This window comes from Silurus aristotelis (genome assembly GCF_946808225.1).
Source record: "Silurus aristotelis genome assembly, chromosome: 3".
Lineage (NCBI taxonomy): Eukaryota > Metazoa > Chordata > Actinopteri > Siluriformes > Siluridae > Silurus > Silurus aristotelis.
The window spans coordinates 30,120,967-30,145,298 of record NC_139576.1 but is presented as its reverse complement, the minus strand read 5'-3'; the positions used below and the strand labels follow the sequence as shown (position 1 = coordinate 30,145,298).

Below are 24,332 nucleotides of genomic sequence, written 5' to 3'. Positions count from 1 at the left end.
CCCGAGAAAATCGCAATTTCTCCAGTGATGTAAGCACAGTGACGTCACCATCACCTTGCGATTAAGGTGGCGCTTCGGACATAAGCGCTGTGCCGTAACCCAGCACTGAAACTCTCTCATTCGCAACAGTCCCAGCTGTATGACAGACAGTGACGAAGCCATCAGCCCCAGCAGGCGTAAACAGAGTCTGAATGGAACTGTCCTTCCTCTCTGAAAAAGAGAGACAACTGCGAATCGACCTGATGCGCTCTTCTGATAGAAAAGCCTGATACAGGTCTGAGTTCAATCTGAGACCCAGGTATATTATTTCCTGTGTGGGCACCAAGCATCTCTTTGTCTTGTTTATTCTGAAACCTAAGCCAGTCAGGTGAGACAGAAGCACACCCGTATCCACCTCCGCTTTCTGCCGTGACGGAGCGCAGAGGAGGAGATCGTCCAAATACGCTGACACTCTTAAACCCGTCGTTCTCAATGGAGACAGTGCAGCTTCGACACATTTGGTAAAGATCCGCGGAGCTAGCCCGAACGGAACCGCCAAATATTCATAGGCTGTGCCCTGAAATAGGCAAAACGTAGGAATCTCCTGTGTGCCGGATAAATGCTTATGTGGTAATACGCGTCCTTCAGATCCACTGACGTAAACCAGTCTCTGGGACGAATAACAGTGTACAAAGCTTTCAATGTGAGCATCTTGAACCTGTACTTTCTGAGGTGTTCGTTGAGGTTCCGTAAATCCAGAATGGGACAGAGACCCCCCCCCCTTTCTTAGGAACGACAAAGTACCGGGAATAAAAGCCGAGCTGGCTGTCTTCTCACGGCACCGATCGAATTACCCCCTCGCTCAGTAAGGAGGTTATTTCGTCCTCCAAAACCTGAGCAGATTCGCCCTCTGCTGTCGACCAAATCACGCCGCTGAAAAGCGGTGGTCTCACGGCAAACTGCAGGCGATATCCCAGCTGTATTGTGGAATACACCCAATGATGAACTGCGCATGCGCGGCAATTCTCCGCGTGAGCAGAGAGCGGACCTCTGTGGCTCTTGCTTACAGACGGCGCGGTGGCACCATCCAACCACAGGGCTCTTTCGCTTACCACAGCGAGGCCCATGCTGCGGCCGCAGCTCTGGACCGCTCCTCTAGAAAAACGTAGGTTGAGATCCGCAATGACGCAGATTTCTTCCCACAAGGCTGAATCTGGAGACCCAGCATCAATCTGCCTCCCCATTTCCTCCATGACCTCTGCCTGGTAAGCCGTGAGCATTGAAGTGGCATTCAGAGCTCTAACCGCCAGGGCCGAGGAGCGGTAGATCTTCTGGAAAAGGGAGGCGGACAGCCTTTCTGTACGTCCTGGCAGAGAAGGGGAGGAGGAGGATATAGCAGCTCGTCGATTTGGGTGGAGGTGGCTAGCCACCGACAGCTCTCGGGGGGGGGGGGGGGGGGGGGGGGTTAGGGTACATCCCCAAAGCCTCCATATCGTGCACCTCCAGTCTAGAGAAAGCCTTAACGGGCACTTTATGCGAGAAGGGCTTGTCCCAAAAACGACGCATTTCTGTGACACACGCCGGTACAGCAGGACTCAGCTGCTTAACTGGGGAAGTGCGCGATGGCAGCCTCTTCCCATCATATAAATCCCTCTCAGCGTCCTGATGCACCTGCTGAGATGGCCATTCGATGGAAAGTTTCTTGGCTGCTCTCCTACACACCTCCACGAGGTCCAGCTCACCTGGCATGGGGGAAGGGCCTGTAGCACTTCCAGGCCTGGAGAGAAGATCAGGAGGAAGGATAGCATCCTCCTCGTCGTCCTCCAAATCTTCCTCCAAAAAATGAGCGACCTCATCATCTTCCTCTCCCTCACCCTTGTTATCCAGTAGAGAGTTAGATTCGAAGAGTGAAGGAAGGACAGGAGAAACCTCGTCCAACAACTCTCCCCAGCTGCACTGTGCTTGCGAAGCAGCTTCGTTCCTCTCTGCGGGCAGCGGAGAGAGACATGGATCCCCTTTATTCGTGGCCGCGACTCGCAGGCGGCGCTCCCAAACCCTTGACGGGAAAAGAGCGCAGTGCGGGCAGCACTCGGGGTTAGCGAGCACGGTTTGAGCGTGCCGAACTCCTAAGCACACGATGCACAGGGGATGAGAGTCTTTTGCCGAGATCGTAGACCCGCATGCACACGGCCGGGATTGAACTTTCCCCGCCGTGCACCCGGATGAACTCGCAGTCGCCATAACGGAGGTGCAATCACCGGAAAAAAAGGAAACAACGAGATCACCACGACGTGCTTCTCGAAACGGGTCTCGAACGATATTCTAATACTCGCTTGACGCAATGTGAAAGAAAATAAGGAAAGAAACTGCAAAAGGGAATATCCGCTTTGACAGTGGATAATCTCCTCAAGAAGCAGCCGCGCTCGGAGACGTACCTTAACGGCCAGTCTATGAACAGTTAAGCGACCGCCCCCAGAGGATCTGCTGAGGATAGCTTCCTAAAAGGATCTTCACGGGGAAGAGAACGAGAATGAAGCAGGGACCGCTGGCAGCGGTGTATATAGGGAGGCAGGACTCCCGCATCACTGTCGTGATTGGTCTGTCAGCCGGCAGACGTGGTGTGATTGATGCTTCCAGGATTGGTCACGCCCGAGGCGATTCCCATAGTGAGATACCGAACAAATGTTTGAAAGAGAACTGCTTCGAACCGAGAACAGTTGCGACACCTGGCCTCAATAAAATACTTGTCTCTGTGCTGGCTCAGAGGGCGAATCTCAGGAGTTTCTTGAAGCTTTTTCCAATAGTTTAATGTGCCTTTTTTGCAAGATGCCCACCATGAAGGTTATCCCCAACAGCAGTATTTAAGGATGCAGGCTAGTTGAAAAATAGGACTATGTATAACTCACATAAAAAGCACCTTAAAAGCTCTTTTGCCAATCTTTGTCCATAGTCTAATATATAGCATTTGTTTTTTGCAAACTAACTTTGTCAATTTGCTATAGCTGAAAAAAAGATAACTCTGCAAATAGTGACTAAGATGTATTCACAATTCAAGTTTCAGTGACACCTCAAATAATGTCACAGTCAAAGTATGTTTGAACCAATGATATTTGCATGGGAGGATCATGGCAATATCTTTTGGGTTCAAACAAAGATGACTATTTACAGAGCCATTGGTTGGTCAAAATGAACCTTATAAAGGATGCTTAACACAGTGAAACTAAACCATAATTTGCTAATGTATGGGTAAGACTTGGAAAGCATGTGGAAACGTCAGAGCCCGTTCTCTGTGCAAGAAAAAAAATCTCATGACATTTTGACATCAAGGGAAGATTCAAACAAGCTTTGGATTATCTCACCACCAAGAATCAGCCAGCCGTTGGCTTTTAAATGCCCGAACAGGGACTTGAACCCTGGACCCTCAGATTAAAAGTCTGATGCTCTACCGACTAAGGTATCCGGGCTCTGCTCTGGTACCTGCCTCGAACCTAGAACAGTTGCGACATCTGGCCTCAATAAAATTCTTGTCTCTGTGCTGGCTCAGAGGGCGAATCTCAGGAGTTTCTTGAAGCTTTTTCCAAAAGTTTAATGTGCCTTTTTTGCAAGACGCCCACCATGAAGCTTATCCCTTTTTTTAAAGTCCAACAGCAGTATTCAAGGATGCAGGCTAGTTGAAAAATGGGACTATGTATAACTCACATAAAAAGCACCTTAAAAGCTCCTTTGCCAATCTTTGTCCATAGTCTTATATATATATTTACATTTCATCACTGACCAAATGACTGACACTGAGTTCATTATTTCACTGTATAGTGTAACAGATTGTTTCCGTTACATATGAAATGTAATTCCTGAATCTTACTTACACCAACAATCAGGGACTTCCAATGCGGAAAATGTCAGAGCTTGCAACCTGACCGTCAGACTCAATTTGTCATTACAACCGCGATGAGAAAAATGCAAAGCCTTCTCTGGGCCAAGAGGCGGGTCAAAACAGCCACTCGGACCTCGTGGCGCAACGGTATCGCGTCTGACTTCAGATCAGAAGATTGCGTGTTCAAATCACGTCGAGGTCATGGTTGCTGGATTCCTGCTTTTGGCCTTTATTAGCAGCTGCTCTATCTTTGATTGTCCAATGTGGAGAATTTGAATTTGTTGAAAGTGTAGTGTGTCTCATCAAATTAACGTTAGTACATTATAACCCTCCTATAACATGTTTCCAAACTTTGTCAATTTGCTCTAGCTGTAAAAAGGTAAATGCAAATAGTGACTAAGATGTATTCACAATTCAAGTTTCAGTGACACCTCAAATAATGTCACAGTCAAAGTATGTTTGAACCAATGATATTTGCATGGGAGGATCATGGGAATATCTTTTGGGTTCAAACAAAGACGACTATTTAAAGAGCCATTGGTTGGTCAAAATGAACACCATAAAGGATGCTTACCACAGTGAGACTAAACCATAATTTGCTAATTTATGGGTAATACTTGGAAAGCATGTGGAAACGTCAGAGCCAGTACTCTGTGAAAGAAAAAAAATGTCATGGAATTTTGACGTCAAGGGAAGATTCAAACAAGCTTTGGATTATTCCACCACCAAGAATCAGCCAGACCTTGGCTTTTTAACACCCGAACAGGGACTTTAACCCTGGACCCTTAGATTAAAAGTCTGATGCTCTACCGACTGAGCTGTCCGGGATCTGCGCAGTTACCTGCTTCGAACCTAGAACAGTTGCGACACCTGGCCTCAATAAAATACTTGTCTCTGTGCTGGCTCAGAGGGCGAATCTCAGGAGTTTTTTTAAGCTTTTTCCAATAGTTTAATGTGCCTTTTTTGCAAGACGCCCACCATGAAGGTTATCCCCTTTTTCATGTCCAACAGCAGTATTCAAGGATGCAGGCTAGTTGAAAAATGTGACTATGTATAACTCACATAAAAAGCACCTTAAAAGGTCATTTGCCAATCTTTGTCCATAGTCTTATATATAGCATTTACTTTTTGCAAACTAACTATACATTTCATCACTGACCAAATGACTGACACCGAGTTCATTATTTCACTGTATAGTGTAACAGATTGTTTCCGTTACATGTGAAATGTAACTCCTAAATCTTACTTACACCAACAATCAGGGACTTCCAATGCGGAAAATGTCAGAGCTTGCAACCTGACCGTCAGACTCAATTTGTCATTACAACCGCGACGAGAAAAATGCAAAGCCTTCTCTGGGCCATGATGCGGGTCAAAACAGCCACTCGGACCTCGTGGCGCAACCGTAGCGCATCTGACTCCAGATCAGAAGGTTGCGTGTTCAAATCACATCGAGGTCATGGTTGCTGGACTCTTGCTTTTTGGCCTTTATTAGCAGCTGCTCTATCTTTGATTGTCCAATGTGGAGACTTTGAATTTGTCCAAAGTGTAGTCTGTCTAATCAAATTACCCTTAGTACATTATAACCCTCCTATAACATGTTTCCAAACTTTTTCAATTTGCTCTAGCTGTAAAAAGATAACTGCAAATAGTGACTAAGATGTATTCACAATTCAAGTTTCAGTGACACCTCAAATAATGTCACAGTCAAAGTATGTTTGAACCAATGATATTTGCATGGGAGGATCATGGCAATATCTTTTGGGTTCAAACAAAGATGACTATTTAAAGAGCCATTGGTTTGTCAAAATGAACCTTATAATGGATGCTTACCACAGTGAAACTAAACCATAATTTGCTAATGTATGGGTAAGACTTGGAAAGCATGTGGAAACGTCAGAGCCCGTTCTCTGTGCAAGAAAAAAAATCTCATGACATTTGGATGTCAAGGGAAGATTCAAACAAGCTTTGAATTATCTCACCACCAAGAATCAGCCCGTCCTTGACTTTTTAACACCCAAACAGGGATTTGAACCCTGGACCCTCAGATTAAAAGTCTGACGCGCTACCGACTGAGCTATCCGGGCTCTGCACAGGTACCTGCTTCGAACCGAAAACAGTTGCAACACCTGGCCTCAATAAAATACTTGTCTCTGTGCTGGCTCAGAGGGCAAATCTCAGGAGTTTCTTGAAGCTTTTTCCAATAGTTTAATGTGCCTTTTTTGCAAGACGCCCACCATGAAGGTTATCCCCTTTTTCATGTCCAACAGCAGTATTTAAGGATGCAGGCTAGTTGAAAAATGGGACTATGTATAACTCACATAAAAAGCACCTTAAAAGTTCTTTTGCCAATCTTTGTCCATAGCCTAATATATAGCATTTGTTTTTTGCAAACTAACTTTACATTTCATCACTGACCAAATGACTGACACTAAGTTTATTAATTCACTGTATAGTGTAACAGATTGTTTCCTTTACATATGAAATGTAATTCCTGAATCTTACTTACACCAACAATCAGGGACTTCCAATGCGGAAAATGTCAGAGCTTGCAACCTGACCGTCAGACTCAATTTGTCATTACAACCGGGACGAGAAAAATGCAAAGCCTTCTCTGGGCCAAGAGGCGGGTCAAACGCGCCACTCGGACCTCGTGGTGCTACGGTAGGGCGTCTGACTCCAGATCAGAAGGTTGTGTGTTCAAATCACGTCGAGGTCATGGTTGCTGGACTCTTGCTTTTTGGCCTTTATTAGCAGCTGCTCTATCTTTGATTGTCCAATGTGGAGAATTTGAATTTGTCCAAAGTGTAGTCTGTCTCATCAAATTAACGTTAGTACATTATAACCCTCCTATAACATGTTACCAAACTTTGTCAATTTGCTCTTGCTGAAAAAAAGATAACTCTGCAAATAGTGACTAAGATGTATTCACAATTCAAGTTTCAGTGACACCTCAAATAATGTGACATTCAAAGCATTTTTGAACCAATGATATTTGCATGGGAGGATCATGGGAATATCTTTTGGGTTCAAACAAAGACGACTATTGTCAGAGCCATTGGTTGGTCAAAATGAACACCATAAAGGATGCTTACCACAGTGATACTAAACCATAATTTGCTAATGTATGGGTAAGACTTGGAAAGCATGTGGAAACGTCAGAGCCAGTACTCTGTGAAAGAAAAAAAATATCATGGAATTTTTACGTCAAGGGAAGATTCAAACAAGCTTTGGATTATCTCACCGCCAAGAATCAGCCAGCCGTTGGCTTTTAAATGCCCAAACAGGGACTTGAACCCTGGACCCTTAGATTAAAAGTCTGATGCCCTACCGACTGAGCTATCCGAGCTCTGATCAAGTACCTGCTTCGAACCTTGAACAGTTGCGACACCTGGCCTCAATAAACTACTTGTCTTTCAGAGGGCTCTTGATCATCTGATTCGCTTAATAATGAGCCAGCTTATTCAAACCTGTGACAGAGCCATCTACTGCTCTGGCAGTGATAATTGTTATGCGGAATACAGAAGCGGAAGCCGAAGTTAGAAAAAACTAAGTTTATTCACAAAACAAGGCAGAGCCAACATAAATACTTGCAGTGCAAAGTATATTCCGGTGGTGCACTCCGTGAGCGCTTCCCACGAAAGTTCTGAACCGGTGAAAGGCAGTTCGTGAATAGGTAATCCCAAGGTGCGCGAGAGGAAGCACGCAGCTGAGCAGTCACGGGTGAAACGTCATGCTAAATGCGTGAACATAGATCCAAAACAGTGCCGGGAGGATCGGGGTAATCCGAGCCGTAGAGAGAGAGTGAGGAGTCCGAGACGAAAATGTAAGAAGCAAAATAAATGCATGCAATGAAATAAATGCATGCAATGAAATAAATGCATGCATACAATAACGTACAAGGAGTGTGAGTGAATGAGGGGTTTATATAGGAGCAGGTGATTAGTGAATGAATGAGTCTCAGGTGTGTTCAATGAATGAAGCCCGAAACTTTAGAGAAAGCAGAGGCAATGACAGCCACCAAAGGGGGCATGGCAGGTGGATTCCTGACAATAATGTGGTTTTGGAATGATTCGTAACATTTTTATAATTGTAACGAGTAACGTTGCAGAACATAAAAAAATCTATCGGAGTAACAGTATTAAACTCATCGAAAATATGTACTGAAGTAAAAGTGGAAGTATTAGAAAAAACAATACTCCAGTAGAGTACAGATACGTCTTTTTAGTACTTAAGTACAGTAGTGAAGTAGTTCTACTTCGTTACTATACATCTCTGGTTATTGCTTTAAGCGTGGTACCATAGCCATACAAACTGCAATGAAAATCAGATAAATTGGGTACAACTGCGCTGTGATTTCAACACAAAACATTAGAGGTCTTTTTATAAATGAGCAAACTGTTTATGGTGGTACAACACCCTAGCAATCTCAGATTCGAGGTTTGTAATAACATGGATATACCTTACAGTCAGTTTGGACAGTACATTGGTACAGCAGTTGGTCTAAATCAGGTAAAAAATCTTTTTACACAAAAGAAAAACAACAGCCAACCGGACCTTTATTGTATTACATTTTCAGAGCAGTGGTTCCTAGTAAGGGACTTTGGCCAAGTCGCCTTGTTAGCGCAGTAAATAGTGCGTCTTTCTCATAATCTGAAGCTTGTAAGTTCGATCCTCACACGAGGCAAGTTGTCGTTTGAAATCTTCATCACTGATAGTGGTACAGGCAGACAAACTGCAAGAAAAATCAAGTAAAACAGCTACAAGTGTTTCGTCTCATCTGCACAAACAATTATACACTGCTTGTGTTGATTCAACTTGCAGGCAATGGCATATTCCGAGTTCTTGATTACAAGGGGTTTCTCTTACAACCAGTCCAGTGGTGCAGCAATTGTTTTACAAAAGATTTAAAAAATCTCTTATATAAAACAAATATACATTCATGGGTCCATGAGCAAACAATCAAGATCAATTGCTCCCACCACTAAGGACAGTGGTGCCTAATGTTTGTTAGTTGCAGCACTGCTTTGTTATTGCTGGAAGAGTAGGACCCTCAGAGCAATTGCTGTCAACAGTTGTGTGTTGCATGCTAATTTCAACAGAATTTTAGTGGCTTGTTGAGACTATGATCAGATATTAGATAGAACGTTTTCACTGCTATGGCATGGCTATTGTTTTTTCGATATGTATCTTAACTATATTTGTATTCGATCATATTTTCTGTTGAGGACCTTAGCAAGTCTCAAATTAATGGTAGGACTAGCATTAAGTCAAAAATCTAATTCATGCTTCTGCCTTATTAGCTGTTAGCTCGAATGAATAAGTCCATGCACTTTTTTCCCCCCTGAATCTAAGAGCGAAGAATTTCCATTCAACAGCTGGCTGAGCATTTGCTTTGTGGCAGCAAGGAGCTGTGGCTTAGTTGGATAAAGTGCCTGTCTAGTAAACAGGAGATCCTGGGTTTGAATCCCAGCAGTGCCTGATGCAGTTGTCCTTTGCTGCTTGAGCACCTTCCAGCTTTTTCTTTATGGCTTGAGATATAACATTGCAAGTGGATAAGATGGTTTCTCTGGGGCACTGAATAGTGAATTGCAGGCTTTGCTCTGAGCCTTTTAAAAGCTTGATAGTATTTGTTAGCAATGGAAAAAAACAGTGATTTAAACAGACTACCAGCCATCCGTTGAGATAAACAGTTCCGAGGTAGTAAAATACAAACCTCCACAACATAGCAGCTCTGTGGCGCAATGGTTCGAGTCCCACCAGAGTCGTTGTGCTTTTCTACTTGTCTTGCTAGTAACTTTAATTTTACACCAGGTAGATTGAAGAGCCCCATCGCATGTGACATGTCCGTGCTTCTCGTCCTAACCCGAAATACTTTGTTGGACGCGGTTTTCAAAACCATCTCCTCTTGTTCCACACGGTTCTACTCATTTGACCAAAACGTAGCTGTAGCCTAATCGGATGTTCCAACAAATATATCTGACACAGAATCATTCCATACTTTGTGCTCACACATTCAAAGCCCACACTAATGTTCTGATTAGCAAAGATTAGGAACATGGGCACAACTGTTTTGTCTCATCGGCACAACCATTTATAGACTGCTTGTGTTGATTCAACTGCCAGGAAATGGTGGATTCTGAGGTGTTGATTACATGGGTATGTCTTAAATCCAAAGTGAACAGTCCAATGATAAAATAATTGTTCTAAATATGAAAGAAATTACATTTTGATCCTGCACTGTGATTTCTACACAAACATTTGATCATACTGTTTGTAGTGGTTTAACTCCCAAGAAATTGGCAAGTGCGCTTTTGTTGTCGTTCTGCCTTATTAGCTTTTATCTTGAATGCTAATTGCCACATATCCGGTCGCCGTCGCTTATTCAATTCAATTCAAATAATTTTTATTTGTATAGCGCTTTTAACAATGAACATTGTCTCAAAGCAGCTTTACACCGATAATGTGGTGATTAAACGTAAATATGTTCTTTGTAAGTATGTTTGTCCCTGATGAGCAACTGCGGCAAGGAAAAACTCCCAGAGATGGCATAAGGAAGAAACCTTGAGAGGAACCAGACTCAAGAGGGAACCCATCCTCATCTGGGTTGCACCAAATGTCCATTTGAAGCAGATATACAATGCTGCGGGGTACAGTGATGACGATCAGAAGCAAACTGCACTCCCGAGTCAGTGCAGCAGACCCCCGACACCAACTACAGTCCAATCCATCCTCAAAGCACCCGTTCTACTCCGGAATTACATGGAACCACCCAAGGTGTTGATGAGAGACCGTCCCAAGCTGCACAGAAGTGTGAAGTTCCACGGAGGGGAGAGGGGCAGGAACAGTGGTCACTGGAGCCTCAGGAGCATGTTTAACTCGACCGAGAGAGAGAGAGAGAGAGAGAGAGAGAGAGAGAGAGAGAGAGAGAGAGAGAGAGAGAGGGTGACAAGAAGAGAAGGATATGGATTATTAGGTGTCCCTATTGGTGTATGAAAGTTAATGTCACTGTGCAGTTTGGACTCCGGCAAGACTCGCTATGGCAGCATAACTAAAAGGGAGAACCCGAAGGTATGACAGACATGAGGGATCTCTGGGATAAGAGACGACCCACCACACCACCGTCAACAAACCCGAGTGAACGTGTGAATGTGAGGGGACGACAGCATACAAATATACCAGTTCACCAAACACTCTATATCCATGCTTCCTCCAGATCTGCTCCTTTACCTAAGAAAAATCTACTGATAAAAGGCTTGACTGAATAAATAAGTTTTCAACCTCGACTTGAACACTGAGACTGTGTCTGAGTCCCGAACACTGGTTGGAAGGCTGTTCCATAACTGTGGGGCTTTATAAGAAAAAGATCTGCCCCCTGCTGTAGTTTTCATTATTTGAGGAACCAACAGATAGCCAGCACCTTTTGATCTAAGTAGGCGTGGAGGATCATATTGGTACAGAAGTTCACTCAGATACTGCTGTGCGAGACCGTTAAGTGCTTTATACGTCAGTAATAATATTTTATAATCAATGCGAGATTTGATTGGAAGCCAGTGTAGACTGATTAAAACAGGGGTGATGTGGTCATATGTCCTAGATCTAGTGAGGACTCTTGCTGCTGCATTCTGAACTAACTGAAGCTTATTTATGCACTTACTCGCACACCCAGACAGTAAAGCATTACAGTAGTCTAATCTAGAAGTAACAAAAGCATGAACTAGTTTTTCTGCATCCTGTAACGACATCATATTTCTAATTTTAGCAATATTTCTAAGGTGAAAGAAGGCGATCCTGGTAATGTTATTCACGTGAGACTCAAATGAAAGACTCGAGTCAATAATCACACCAAGGTCTTTGACAGCCGTACACGCTGAAACAGAAACACCATCCAGAGATGCTACGTAATCGGAAAGTTTACTTCTAGCTGCATGTGGTCCTAGTAAAAGTACTTCCGTCTTATCTGAGTTGAGCAGAAAAAAGTTATTAAGCATCCACTGTCTAATGTCCTTTACACACTTCTCAACATTGTTAAGCTGATCTCACTCATCTGGCTTTGCTGAAATATACAGCTGTGTGTCATCAGCATAGCAAAGGAAGCGAATCCCATGTTTCTGAATGATTTCACCAAGAGGCAGCATATATAAAGAGAAAAGAGTGTGGAGAACTCACCATTTACATCAACAAACTAATAGCGATCAGTCAAATAAGACCTGAGCGAAGAGAGAGCTGTTCCCCTTTATTCCAACAACGTTCTCAAGTCTAGCAAGTAGTATAGTGTGATCAAGTAAGGAGACAAAACCCTGATCAGAGGCCAATAACAGGTCATTTACCACCTTAACTAGCGCCGTCTCTGTGCTATGATGAGGCCGAAATCCTGACTGATACATTTCAAAAATTTTATTCATAAGTAGGTGTGAGCAGAGCTGCTGTGCTACAACCTTTTCTAAAATTTTGGATATAAAGGGGAGATTTGATATTGGTCTGTAGTTGGACAACTGATATGGGTCAAGGTCAGGTTTCTTAATAAGGGGGTGGATAACTGCCAGTTTGAAGGATTTTGGTACATAACCAGTGCTAATGGAAGAGTTAATTATTTTTAAAACAGGCTCAATTACCTCTGGAGCTATCTGTTTAAAGAAACTTGTAGGCAAGGGATCGAGAAAGCAGGTTGATGATTTTGATGAGGAGATTAATGAAATTAAGTCATTCTCATGAATAGGAGTGAAGTTTTGTAGTTGATTGTCTGCTATAATTACACTGCTGTCTACAGGGTTACTTGTAAAATAATTTGGATTAATATTAACCGTCTGGATTTCTTGCCTAATGTTTTCAATTTTATTATTAAAAAAGTTCATGAAATCATTACTAACTAATGATGGTGTGCATGTTAGTGCAGTGCTTTTATTCCCTGTTAATTTTGCTACAGTGCTGCATAAAAATCTAGGATTCAGAGTGCGCCATGACTACTAAGACTGTGTCCTATCGGACTGCAGTTCCCAGTAGGCCCTGCCTGGGAACCAATTACATACTCCTCCAAGTTCCCAGCAGGATGACTTTAAAATGGACACACCCACGTATGTTCGTTGCTCTTTATTGTTGAACTAATATGTTGTATGTTTTGTTTATGCCAAAAGTATTTCACCATGCTATGCTCCATGTTTTCTTTGTTCCATTGCCTTCCTGCATTTGATCTTGTTTCATTATTGCTTTTCGCCTGCCATGACTTTGCCTTATTTTGGATTACCCTTTTGTCTATCCTTGGATATTACTTTTTGCTGTTATCGACCCTGCCTGTTTCACCACTCTGTAAATAAAGTTCGCATTTGGATCCTCTACTCCGTCGTCATGCCTAACAACCTGTTATACTTGTGTACATGCAGTATTTTTTTTTCTAAATATAACAGCAAAGAATTTCCATTCAACAGCTCGCTCTCTCTCTCTCTCTCTCTCTCTCTCTCTCTCTCTCTCTCTCTCTCGCACTCTCTCGCACTCTCTCTCTCTTCTCTTTCTTTTCTCTTTACATAGCTGACTGTTTCTTGACATATGAACTTTTTACTGACTTTTTACTCACCTTTTTGTTTGGATAAGACAATGAGGGCCAAGAAAAACATTAAGAAGGTAAGAACTGCCACAAACTAACTCAAGACAAGGCACTCTTTGAACTAAAAATCATTCCAGGTGACTACCTCATGAATCGAATGAGAGAATGTTATGGGTATATCTTCTATGAGTGGAAAGGTGCTGCTCTCATTTCTTGCAATATAACTCATAGTTTAGTACAGAACTAGTTCACCAGTGACTATCCAGAGCCAAGGGCAGGGAGCAGACAAGCAGGCTAAACCTAGCATTGCTAGCTGCGCCAAGTCGTCATTCAGGTTTCACCATATTAAACTGCGTCTGTTCTATGAGCAATACCAAAATGTAGAAATTCCCAGAAAGATTGTTTTAGTACCTTATTTAACATTAAATTAGATATGAATGAATGCACAGTCAGCATTATATTATAGTGATTAGGAGTTAAATGTACTGTGTTTAACAGAAACATGAATTAAACTAAATGTATATTTAGCATTAAATGATGCTTGTCATCCTGGGTATAGTTATATACATATACACTGTCTTCCTGGCAAAGGAGGTGGTACCTTGTTTATTTCTAATTGTAAAAGTGGAAAGGAAGTAAGGCCAGGAACATTGGAGGGGGGCTGTTCTATCATGGTGTGGATGCAAAGAAAAATGGTGTAGGGGTGATCCTGAAGGAAGAGTACAGAAAGAGTGTAGTGGAGGTTAAGAGAGTTTCTGATAGGGTGATGAATGTGAAGCTGGAAGTTGAAGGGGTGATGATAAATGTCATCAGTGCCTATGCTCCACAAGTGGGTTGTGAGATGGAGGAGAAGGAAACATTCTGGAGTGAGTAAGATTAAGTGGGAGAAAGTGTGCTGTGTTGTATGATTGTAAGAAAGTGGCATTGAGTAGAAGTGACAAGAGGTGGAGCTGGCGGTAGCAGAGTTGAAGATGTTGAGACTTTTATCGGGAGTGATGAGGATGGACAGAATTAGAAATGAGGGGGCCGCGCATGTAGGACATTTTGGGGACAAAGTCAGAGAAGCCCGATTGAGATGGTTTGGACCAGGTGCACGATGGTGCTACATACAACAACAATCACAGAAAACACAGGGCTAAGGACTAGTAAGTGTCCTCGCCACATAAAGTGCATCTTGTGCAACCTGGTGCAAACAGCGCCAGTAAACATGTTGTATATTGCATACTGTGGTGTGTAAAAGACGTAAAGTGAACATTGTAAGTAACAAAAAAAATTTTAACAAAATTTTGTGCAAAAGAGCAATAGCAGCAATTAAAAAAAAGATATGCAAAAACGGCATGTAAACAGTTTATGGTAATGAAGTATATAATATGAGTGTCCTGAAGACATGGATATGTGAAGTTAGTACAAGTGTGTGTTGAATCCGGGTTGTACAGGTCAGTCACACAGTTGTGTGTGTGAGTTTAATTCAGTTCTGTGTTGAGTAGCCTAATGGCTTGAGGGAAGAAACTGTCACACAGTCTGGATGTGATCGCCCGAATGCTTCAGAACCGATTCCCTGATGGCAGGAGGGTGAAGCGTGTGTGTGAGGGATTTGTTAGGTTGTCCACAATGCTGTTGGCTTTGCAGATGCAGCATGTGTTGTAAATGTCTTTGATAGAGGGAAGAGAGACTCCGATGATCTTCTCAGCTGTCATCACTATCCGCTGTAGGGTCTTGCGATCCAAGACGGTGCAGTTTCCAAACCAGGCAGTGATGCAGCTGCTCAAGATGCTCTTAATGGTCTCTCGGTAGAACCTGGTCAGGATGGGGGAAGGGAGATGGGCTTTCCTCAGCCTTCTCAGGAAGTCGAGTAGAGCTGGTGTTGAGTGACCAGGTGAGGTTATGAACGCCAAATGAAGACCTAGGAATTAGGATCTTCACAGAGGGTCCATCGATGATCAGTGCAGAATGGTCGCTCTGTGCTCTTCTGAAGTCAACAACCATCTCTTTTGTTTTGTTGATGTTCAGAGACAGGTTGTTTGCTCCACACCAGGCTGTTACTAGCTCCTCTCTGTATGCTGACTCATTATTCTTGCTGATGAGACCCACCACGGTCGTGTCATCGGCAAACTTGATGATGAACTTGCTACACAGTCATAAGTCAGCAGAGTGAAAAGCAGTGGACTGAGCTCACAGCCCTGAGGTGCCCCAGTGCTCAGTGTGGTGGTGCTGGAGATGCTGTTTCCGATCTGGACTGACTGAGGTCTCCCAGTCAGGAAGTCCAGGATCCAGTTACAGAGCGAGGTGTTCAGGCCCAGTAGGTTCAACTTCTTATTCAGGTGGCGATGGATGATTGTGTTGAATGCTGAGCTGAAGTCTATGAACAGCATTCATACATACGAGTCCTTGTTGTCTAGGTGGGTGAGGGCCAGATGAAGGGTCGTGGAGATGGCACCATCCATGGAGCGGTTTGGACGATACGCGAACTGCATAAGGTCCAGTGAGGGTGGTGGCTGGGTCTTGATGTGCCTCATGAAGAGCCTCTCGAAGCACTTCATCACGATGGGTGTGAGCGTGACGGGACATTAGTCATTGAGGCAGAAGACAGTAGACTTCTATCTAGAGATCCGAGATTTTGTAACATCTCATTTTTTTGACTCACATGGTTTGACTTGTTTGCCGCGAGTTACGTGTTTGTATCTCTCTCGGCGTCTTTCAAACAAACTTTGCTATCTATCCATCCGTTTTTCCTCTTTTAATAATCCTTAATTGTTTTTGTCTTCCTGATTTGTGCCTGTAGTTAGTTAACTCGACTATAACTAGTGTTGTTTATATTTATTTTCTCTCACTCACATCTCTGTATAATAAATCTGTTCGTGACGATAAGCACTATGCCGGTTGTTTGTCTGCATTCGAGCACAGGTGAGGACTCGTTCGAGTTGCAAACGGTGGCGTTGGAGATGGAGGCATTGGAGAAACAGATTCGCGAGCTGCATGTAAAGCATGCCCGGCTGCGAGAGCGGAAAGCGGCGCTGAAAACATCCCGGGCGGACGCGCACTCATCCCAGGTAAACTCCCGGGTTGAACCTAACGCTCCCAGCACATCAACTCCGCGTGCTTCTATGCCCAGGCCCAGCGCACCTACAACTCCGGCACCGGTGCAACATGGACCCTGGATGCGGCCGCGGCGGAAGAGACAAGCCAAGCCCCGATCGAGGATGTCTCCACCTCCACCACCGGCCTTCGAGATCTCGACCGAGAACCGCTTCGTCCCCCTCCGCGAGACGGTTTATAGAAACCGTATCTATTCCTCGGGTAGTAAAACTAAGAATTACATACACAAGATCCAGAAATAATCTTATTGCAGTTAAAACTGAAAAATGGCAGATAAACAAACACAAAGTTCTAAAGTTCGGTCTTTTAAACATTAGATCACTTGCACCCAAAGCACTGATTGTAAATGAGATGATCACAGATAATAATCTCGATGCACTCTGTCTCACTGAGACCTGGATTAAACCAGGTGATTATATGGGTCTAAACGAGTCTACACCGTCAGGATATGTCTATAAGCATGAGCCCCGTCAGACTGGTCGTGGGGGGGGTGTAGGAACCATTTATAGTGCTTCTCTTAATGTTAGCCAGAGATTAGGATTCAGCTTTAAATCATTTGAAGTGCTCGTTCTTAAAATTGCACTTTCAGACATGCATAGAAAACTCGCTCTGGTCACCGTGTACAGACCCCCAGGGCCCTACGCTGATTTTCTTCATGAGTTTGCTTGTTTTCTCTCAGACCTCTTGATCAGTTTTGATAAAGTGCTGCTTGTAGGAGATTTTAATATTCATGTAGATGATGCAAACAATGCCCTAGGATTATCATTTGTCGATTTACTAAACTCTTTTGGAGTTAAACAAAACGTCAGCAGACCAACCCACCGTTTTAACCACACACTAGACTTAATAATATCCTACGGAGCAGACGTCACTGATATAAATATTTTACCCCAGAGTGATGACATCACAGACCATTATCTCCTACTGTACACACTACCAGTAGAGCAGATTAACCGTGTTTCACCACGGTATCGACTTGGTAGGACTATTATTCCAACCACTAAGGACAGATTCATAAATAACCTGCCTGATTTATCTCAGTTTCACATTAAACCCATAACTGCTGATCATCTTGATGAGATGGCGAACAACATAGACCTTATCCTCACTAGCACTTTAGACACTGTTGCCCCCATCCGGTTAAAAAAGGTTCGAGAACAAGCACCTGCACCTTTGTATAATAGTCATACGCATGCCCTAAAGAGAACAACACGTAATCTGGAGAGAAAATGGAGGAAAACTAAATTGGAAGTATTTAGAATTGCGTATAAAGACAGTATGCTTAGCTACAGACAGGCGCTAAAAGCTGCTAGAGCTAAACACCTGAGCAAACTCATAGAAAATAACAAAAACAATCCCAGGTTCCTTTTTAGTACAGTCGCTAAATTAACAACAAATCAGGGATCTGAAAAATGTGTTCCATCACAGTTTAGTAGTGAAGACTTTATGAATTTCTTCACTGAAAAAATAGATAACATTAGAAAAACAATTGTGGCAGTTCAACCTCTGACAGCATCTCCCGACACAATCGTACTTACAACCCCACAACTACACTGTTTTACATGTATAGGACAGGAAGAGCTGTATGATGCTATTATGAAAGCTAAATCAACAACATGTCAGTTAGATCCAATTCCCACTAAACTACTGAAGGAAGTGTTATATACAGCTGGTGAGCCTCTTATTAATATTATCAACTCCTCACTATCGTTAGGTCATGTCCCTAAATCCCTCAAGTTAGCAGTTATTAAGCCCCTCATTAAAAAACCTAATCTGGATCCAAACACGCTATCGAATTACAGACCAATTTCAATTCTCCCATTTATGTCTAAGATTTTAGAAAAGATTGTCGCTGCCCAGTTATGTAACCACTTGCAGGAGAACAATATCTTTGAAGAGTTTTAGTCAGGTTTTAGGCCCCATCATAGCACAGAAACTGCTCTAGTTAAAATCACTAACAACCTGTTTTTAGCTTCAGACCAAGGCTACATCTCCCTATTAGTTTTACTAGAGCTTAGTGCTGCGTTCGACACTATAGATCATGATCTTCTCCTCGATCGCTTACAGAATTACATCGGTATTCAGGGACAGGCATTAAGCTGGTTTAAATCCTACCTGTCCAATCGTTACCATTTCGTAGATTTAAATGGAGAGCTATCCAGGATAATGCTAGTAAATTATGGCGTGCCACAAGGGTCAGTTCTAGGACCCCTGCTTTTTACAATATACATGCTTCCATTAGGAAATATTATTAGAAGGCATGGAATTAGCTTCCATTGTTATGCTGATGATACCCAGCTATATATTTCATCCAAACCAGGCGATACAGCTCAATTAGCTCGCATAACTGAGTGTGTTGAAGAAATAAGAAATTGGATGACCCATAACTTTCTGCTATTAAATTCTGATAAAACGGAGATTTTGCTCATCGGCCCAAAAAATAGTACACAGAAGCTCCAGCATCTCAGCCTGCATTTAGACGGTTGTTCTGTAACTACTAGTTCAACGGTAAAAGACCTGGGAGTTATTTTAGACAGCAACTTATCTTTTAAAAATCACATCAATCAAGTTACAAAAACAGCCTTCTTTCACCTTAGAAATATTTCTAAGCTAAGAAATATGTTATCTATATCTGATGCAGAGAAGCTCGTCCATGCGTTTATGACCTCTAGAATAGACTACTGTAATGCATTACTAGGTGGATGTCCTGCATCATTAATAAACAAGCTTCAGTTAGTTCAGAATGCCGCAGCAAGAGTTCTTACTAGGTCAAGAAAATACGATCATATAACCCCAATCTTATCGTCCCTACATTGGCTTCCTATTAAGTTTCGAATAGACTACAAACTACTGCTACTCACTTATAAAGCACTAAATGGTTTGGCTCCCATGTATCTATCCAGTCTTTTAACACGCTACAATCCGTCACGCTCCCTGAGATCTCAAAACGGCTTCTAGTAGTTCCTAGAATAGCAAAGTCCACTAAAGGCGGTAGAGCATTTTCACATTTAACTCCTAAACTCTGGAATAGTCTTCCTGACAGTGTTCGGGGTTCAGATACACTCTCCCAGTTTAAGTGTAGATTAAAAACATATCTTTTTAGCAAAGCCTACACATAACACACATCACACACATCACATCACAACCTTGTGCTCCAGAATATATGATTACATGCACATTATCAACTTGTGCTGTTAATATCATTAACAGCAGCTACGCTAATTCCTCTCCACTGCTTCTCTTTCTCTCCCCATCCCGAGGCATCCTGAGGTTTGGCCAGCTCCAGTCATGTCCCACCTCGTGAAGATTATGGACCTATGGATGATCATGGAGAAGTAGATGCCGAGTGTTTAAAGGCCCTGGCATGGAGAAGCTGATGCTGGATCTATGATGATCACAAATTGTTCTGTATTGTTGAAAGATTTATGACCAAACTCTTGATGTCACCCATATGAGGATGGGTTCCCCTTTGAGTCTGGTTCCTCTCAAGGTTTCTTCCTCATATCATCTAAGGGAGTTTTTCCTTGCCACTGTCGCCACGGCTTGCTCATCAGGGACAAACGCACACCATTCACCTTCACTGTTGTTTTCTGTAAAGCTGCTTTGAGACAATGTCTGTTGTGAAAAGCGCTATACAAATAAACTTGACTTGACTTGACTTGACTTCTTTGTAACGGGAACGATGGTCATCATCTTGAGGCATTTAGGAACAATGGCGCTGCTCAGGGAGAAGATGTCGTTGAAGACATCTGCTAGCTGTTGTGCACATTCCTGGAGCACTCTGCCAGGAATGTTGTCTGGTCCAGCAGACCTTCATAGGTTAACTCTGCATAGAGTTTTCCTCACTTCAGCTATGGTTAGACAGAGCACCTGGTCACTGGGAGGAGGGGTGGTCTTCCTCGCCGCCATGTTGTTCTGCACCCCGAACCGGGCGTAGAAGTCGTTCAGCGCATCTGGGAGTGAGGCATCAAGGTCACAAGCAGGTGACGTTGTCTTTTAGTTCATGATCGCCTGGATGCCTTGCCACATGTGCACGGGACAGTTTGTCCCTCGCTGTCATTAAGGCCGTCTTGTTGCCTGCTCTGAAGGCGGAGTCCTTTGATTTTAGCAGCGCACGCACCTTGGTGGTCATCCACGGCTTCTGCTTGGAGCATGCACTGATGGTCTTGAAGATGGTTACGTCATTAATGCACTTGTCGATGTAGCTGGTTACTGTTGACGTGTACTCCTTCAAGTTGATTAAATCGCCATTGGTTGCAGATTCCCTGAACATGTCCCAGTCAGTACATTTAAAGCAGTCCTGGGGCGCAGACATGGATCCTGCTGGCCAGGTTCTCACCTGCTTTCGAGCTGGTCTTGAACGCCTGCTGAGTGGTCTGTATGCTAGGATCAGCAAAAAAGAGAAGTACCCGAGGTGGGGGCAGGGCTTTGCATGGTATGCGCCCGGGATGTTTGTGTAAACAACATCCAGCGTGTTTTCTCCTCTGGTTGCAAAGTCCATATTCTGGTGAATTAAGGGAGTAAAGTCCTAAGATTTGCATGGTTTAAATCTCTGCCGACAAGAAACAATATATCAGGGTGTGTGTTTTGTAGTTCGCTAACGGTCCCGTAGAGTACACTGAGCGCTTCCTTCGCATTAGCACTAGGTGGTATGTACACTCCGAGCACAATAGCCATGATGAATTCCCAGGGTAAATAGTCTACATCTCACAAACATAAACTCCAACAGATATGAGCAGTCGGTGGAAAAGAGAAAGCAGAAAGGTGGAAATGAGGAGGTTTATGGATGTGGTGAGGAAAGACATACAGGTAGTTGGTTTGAAAGAGGCAGAGGTAGAGGAAAGAGTAGAGTAGAGACATATAATCTGCTATGGTGACCCCTAATGGGGAACAGCCAAAAAAAGAAGAAGAAGAAGAATTTTTTCTTCAATACTGTGGCAAATGTAACTAGGAATAAAAGCACCACACTAACATCACAGCATTAATATGCAGTTATGAATTCATAAACTTTTTTCAATGATAAAATAAGAAAAATCACATTAAAATAATAAATTCAGACAATTTTATAAATAACCCTGTATATACCATACATAATATATTCATAACAGATCAGCAATTTTAAAGTTTTACTCCCCTTCAAGAGAACAAATTAATTTGACGTATTTCCACATCAGATCTGTGTTTGATATCTTTTACCTACATATTTCTTCAAACAGATAATTTTAGAAGCATTTGAACCTGTTCTAAAAATAATAAATTCTTCCCTTAGCAATGGTTATGTACCTAAATTGTTCAAACTGTCAGTTTTTTTTAATTTAATTAAAAAAAAAAAAACCTGACCTTGACCTGTCTGCTGTCCAACTATATGCCAATATCACACATCCCATTTATTTCCAAGATCGTGGAAAAAACAGCATAGGAATAACATTCATGAGATGTATGTCAGAATATAAGCCTCAATATAGCACAGAGATATTGATAGTTATAGTGGTTAATATCCTGCTATTAGCTTCTGATTGCTAATCATCTATTTTCCTTCTTCTTTTGCTTGGTCTGATTGCAGCTTTTGACACCAGTAATAACATTCTCCTTGCTAGACTAAAAATGTTGTTGGAATAAAATGAATGGCTCTCTCCTGACTCAGGTCTTATTTAACTTATCTAATAGTTAACAGTTTGTTGATGTAAATGGTGACTCTACACTTACTGAGGTAAAGTTTGGTGTTTAATAAGGATCTGTTTTAGGCCCACTGATTTTTATTGATATATGCTACTTATTTGTAAAATTATGTGTAAACATGGTATTAGCTTTCATTGTTGTGCTGCTGTTGTATGTTTTTAGCAAAGCCATTAAAGAGACATCTGCTTAATAACATAGAGCAGGGGTATCAAACTCAAACTCTATATTTGGCATGCGAGATTATATTGAATGTGTATTAGCGTTTGCCCGACAGTATATAGCGCATACACCGCTAATACTGCAAAGCCCAGAATGCTTTGTTATTGTATTGGTGTGTCAGTCAAGACCGTTAAAAAACTATGCATACTCAGCGCTGAATTTACCCACCGATTTACTGACTTTGAAGCCCAGAAATACAGATTTAAACTGCTCAGTAATCCGTTTGTGGTTGACGTGGAAAACGCACCAACCATCCTCCAAATGGAGCTGATTGAACTCCAGTGTAGTGACACGCTCAAGTCAAAGTACTACTCTGTGTGTGCTGCACAGTTTCCATGTTTCCTCCCCGACACACTGCTCCAACTCCGTGTCTAAGCTGCTCAAATGTTCTCTATGTTCAGCAGCTCATATCTATGTAAGCAACTGTTCTTTTTGATGAAGATGAACAAAACACCACTCAGGAGTCTCACTGATGAACACCTTCAATCCATCCTGAGGATTTCCTCAGCTCAGAGCCCAACCCCAGACATGATGCCATTTATCTGGCTTGAACCAATGTGCAGCAGTGTAAATCAGAGTGTAGCAAACTGAGCTGGAATGAATGTTGTCTTTATGCACTTTTTCTACTCCAAGGCATGCACTGGTAATGGTTAAAAAACAATTTTTAATTGAAGGAAATTATTATTATTTTTGGTTGTTTTGTTGTTGGCCTGTGAAAAAAGATTTACATTAAAAAGGAATTCAAAAGGCGAGAGAGAGAGAGAGAGAGAGAGAGAGAGAGAGAGAGAGAGAGAGAGAGAGAGAGAGAGAGAGACATAATAAAAAAAGAATACCACATATGTGTGTTTTATTTCAAATTTAATTTCTCATGTGTTTATAATATTAAACTTTGGTTGTTCCAGATTCACTGTTTATGCAAAACTAAAGTTTGTTTCCATATGAAAAGGTTCAACATTACACATCTGGAGAAAAGGGAAAACATGCACAATTGCAGTAAATTTTTCAATAAATATTGATTTTGGCCTGCGACTTCTTCCCAGTTTTTAATTTTGGCCCACTGTGAATTAGAGTTTGAAACCCCTGACATAGAGGAATGAGTAAAGGACATTATACAGTTGTTAGTGTTAAAACTGTTTTCACACTATCTCACAAACATTCCTTTGTCCGTTCAGTGTCTATAGGATATTCACGATGTTAGTCTGTAAGGTAAACAGAGAGTCTTATCTAGGCTCACAAATCTCTGACTGGTATATCCTCAAGTCTAAACAGGAAAACGACTTTAGGTCAGCTTTTTGTGTGTGCGTGTTCGTGTGTGTGTGCGTGGACTGTATCATCCTGTGTTTAAATACGTGTCTGCCACCTGCGATAAACTGAAGAGAGGAAACATTGCTAAATTCTGTGTGCTGTGTATTTCTCCTTCCCTGAATTCAGAAAGGCATTACGGAGCATCACAGGTCGTATGGAAAATCTCTCCAAGTTTCGTTTTGGGCATGATAAAAATCTAACAACAGTAAATGCTTATTAATTTCCTTTTGTTAAAATCTGATAAGAAGGAAGTACTTTAATATAGGACCGCACTGTTATCTAGAAGGAAGCTTCCTAATTACATAGTATCTCGGATTATGTAGTATCTGTAATGCTCAGTAAGTCTTACCTGTGTCTTATTGGAGAAAGTTACAAATGTTTGTCTCTTTCAGTAACCAGAGAAAGAAAGTGGCTGAGCTGGTGGATCATAAACACACACACACACACACACACACACACACACACACACACACCAAACCATCCTACAAACCACCATCCGATGCTGTCTAGCCAACATCTTACAGTCTCCAATCTCCTTCAGGTTAATTGTGCAGTGAAAATCCCCCCCCCCCCCCCCCCCAAGTTTGCGTCCTCTCTTATATGTCACTCTATGATCCTCCTCCTTCTTCTTAAAATACG

The 24,332-nt window shown here is 42.4% G+C and overlaps 1 protein-coding gene across 1 annotated transcript in view; it reads right to left on the bottom strand.

The window, feature by feature from the left end:
- ints6 (integrator complex subunit 6) overlaps positions 1-24,332 on the bottom strand; it is a 358,666-nt gene that overhangs the window by 297,950 nt on the left and 36,384 nt on the right. The window lies entirely within an intron of this gene.